This window comes from Topomyia yanbarensis, chromosome 1 (assembly GCF_030247195.1).
Source record: "Topomyia yanbarensis strain Yona2022 chromosome 1, ASM3024719v1, whole genome shotgun sequence".
Classification (NCBI taxonomy): domain Eukaryota; kingdom Metazoa; phylum Arthropoda; class Insecta; order Diptera; family Culicidae; genus Topomyia; species Topomyia yanbarensis.
The window spans coordinates 195,637,114-195,640,547 of record NC_080670.1 but is presented as its reverse complement, the minus strand read 5'-3'; positions in this window follow the sequence as shown (position 1 = coordinate 195,640,547).

The following is a 3,434-nucleotide window of genomic DNA, read 5'->3' as shown; positions in this document are numbered from 1 at the left end:
GTTACCGACAATTAGCTGATCGAATCGTACGCAGGCAAATAATATCGCTAATAACTCCTCGATTTGTGCGTAGTTTCTTTCAGTTGCAGACAGCGTACGCGAAGCATATCCTATAATACCATCGCTTTGGTATATAACAACTCCAAGGCCAAAGCTACTCGCGTCGCATTCCACTGAGGTTGATTGACGTTGTAGTACCGAAGTGTTCCGATATCTGATACGAGCGCTTTAACCTGTTCGAATTCATCGGCTTCAATCTTTGTCCATCTCCAAGGTATTGATTCGGAAATAAGCTTTCGAAGATTTGTAAGATTTGCACTAAGACTTTAAATGAACCGGCTCAGGTAATTGTCCATTCCAATGAAGCGATGAATCTCCTTACGATTAGTCGGCACTGGAAAGTTTCGAATTGGCTGGATTTTGCTCTCATCAACTTTGAGACCTTCATCGGTTAACAGGTGTCCATAAAATTTTACCGTTGTCTGGCACAACTTCATCTTGGATTTGTTTAGCTTCACGTTCTTTGATTCCAACCTCTCAAGCAGCTTTTCGAGACAGATGTTGTGGTTGATTAAAGCGTCCTCTAGAGTGTCGCCAACCCCATACATCAGCACGTCGTCAGCGATACACTCAACACCTTCTAATCCTTCAATAACCTCCTGTAATTTAATCTGAAAAATTTCCGGTGCGGGAGCTATACCGAACGGTAGTCGAGTCCAGCGGTATCGTCCGAATGGAGTCCAGAACGTTGTAAGTTTGCTGCTCGGTTCATCCAAATCAACGTGCCAGAAACCCTTCTTGGCATCAGCGGTTGAAAAAACTCTTGCCTTACCTAGCTCCGGAAGTATCTCATCAAGAGTGGTAAACTGCAGATTGGGCCGTTTCAATGCTTTGTTTAGGGGGATTGGATCCAAACAAATCCTTACACTCGATTCTGGGCCATTGCGTTGTACGATCACAAGATTGCTAACCCAGTCAGTGTGACTTGTTTTTTTCACCACCAACCCTTCACGTTCAAGATTTTCGAGTTCTCGCTTCAACTTATTTCGCATAGCTATAGGGACCCGTCTTGGTGGTTGGATTGATGGAGGAATGCTATCGTCTAATTCTAACGAAACCGTACCTGAAAACTTGCCGTAACTGCTGAAAATTCCATCGTGGAGCGCTAGTATCTTTTCTGCTTGAACTCTATATACATGTAGCAGCTTTTCAGATTTGGACTCTCCAAAGGAAACAGTTTTGCAAAACTTAACAAATCCAAGTTCTCGGGACGCTTTTGTTGACAATAGTGGTCGATGATCCACGTCCACCACTTGAAGAACTAACCGGTATTTTTTTCGTTTCGACGGCACGGTATCTTCACTTGGCCCAAAACTCGAATAGGATTACCACCAAAGCTTTGTAAACGGAAGCTTGACTGTAAAAGCACTGGATCTTCACAGACATGTCTTTTCAAGCCAATCAAACTAGTGTTAGCAACAGTGTCCACTTCACAAATCACAGATTTCCAGGCGTTTGCAAATTTGAAGTCGAGTTTCGCCAGAACACTTCCGCCATTGACCGAATTGTCCGATTTCATACTCATTCTCGGAATCTTCAGAGAATTCTTCACTTTCTGTCGAAGAATTACAATCTGATTCAGAGGCCGTTGACTCATCCTTGACTCTCTTGATCCGCTTCGTTTTCCTGCTTACGTCTCTGCCGCTGGCTTTACACACCTTTTCAAAGTGGTTTTTTTTTCTTACAACGATTGCATCGCCTACCTAGAGCTGGACATGAGCCTTTTGAAAACTCGTGACGTTCACCGCAAAACTTGCACCGCAGGTTTTTTAATCCAGGCTTACTGACTTTACGTAATTTATTTACAGTTTCTGGTACTGCCAGTTCTTGGGATCGTTTGGCTGCAATTTCTTCTGCTCTACACATATCTACAGCCTTGGATAATGAGATGTCTTCAATCGAAAGCATTTTGGATCGCATGTGATGCCATTTATTAGCTGTAACTACTTTGAACGCAACAAACTCTTGTTCAAGATTACCCAGCTTAGCCAACATGGCTAAAGTTTTCAAGCGTGTGACAAACTCGTCTGTGGTTTCCCGGGAAGATTCTATAGCCGAGAAGAAGTCCATACGATCGATAATAATGTTTCGTTTGACAACAACTCTACTTCTGATCGCCCTTAGAGCAGCTTCCGGGCTTGCTTTTTCTTCCTCCGTCAATTCGAAGTTGAAATATCGTTTCCTAGCAGGTTCTCCTATAACAGAAAGGAGATAGCTCACCTTTTTACGGTTGTCTGCAGCTGGCCACTGATCCATTCCTGTTGCAGTGACATAATCTGTCCAGCTTCTCTCGAAAAAATCCATGTTTTCCATCCAGTGAGAGGGATGACGGTTGCGGAACTGGAATAGCGGCCGGAACCTGCACTGCAGCAGGCACGTTATTTCGAAGCATTTGCGCAAACATTTCAGTTTGCCTTTGGAGAAAAATCTCAAACTGATGCTCATCCATGTTTATGAGAAGTACGTTTATTTATTTTGAGCTCGTTAAAACAAAATGGTCGCTCACTTTAGCGACGCCACACGCCCGAACTAATCGAGAAACACTTTTCAACAGCGATATCACAAACGCGACGCTGAAAATGCACTTCAGAAGCCTTCGAATACTTCTGACACCATGTTTTAGTTACTTTAATAAAACACGGGTTTATCTTGAGATACGTTTTATTCACCAACTGTACTCAACGATAGTCTACATACAACTAACATAAAGGAGGGAAAAACATAAGAGTTCAAGGGGCTAGCTAATGGTAATATAACACACAACACCACGAGAAGTTGGACTCGACTTGCTGTTAAATTCTTACACCTTGTAAACATGTTAGCTGAACTGTCATTTCTTCAATTTCTAGCTTTAGTCATCAAAGTAAGCGGGGAAACGACGCACGCTGTGCACACGCGAGCTTTTTATAGCACGTTCCGCATGACAGTTCTAACTGTCAAGTACCGTTCTATGAATGGCAAATTGTTTACATACAAGGAATATTTCGTTCGCATATCACAGCGAAATATTTTTTTTTTGAACAGTGCATACCACTAGCGCAATGTAATCAGTGATAAGAACCGATGCCAGTCAGGTTGAGGAAGGCGTATGGTGGCTCCGGCAGCAGCGATACGCCTGTCGCTAGCGCTGTAGGCAACAAGCAGATGATGACTGGCAAGACAAGTAGGATCGTCTTGAATACTGATCCCTTGAGCTACTAAACAAATTTTGCTTTGCATTTCAGGTGCCAGGGCTTCGATAACCGGGCTTCGGGATAGCGACAAGTTGAGTTGCGGATAGAGCTGGTATGGGTGCGATGAAAGCTATGGGTAGATTCCCCAACCAAGAAGTAGTCGAGCAAAGTGTGCTCGCATAAGCACACTGTACGGTGAGG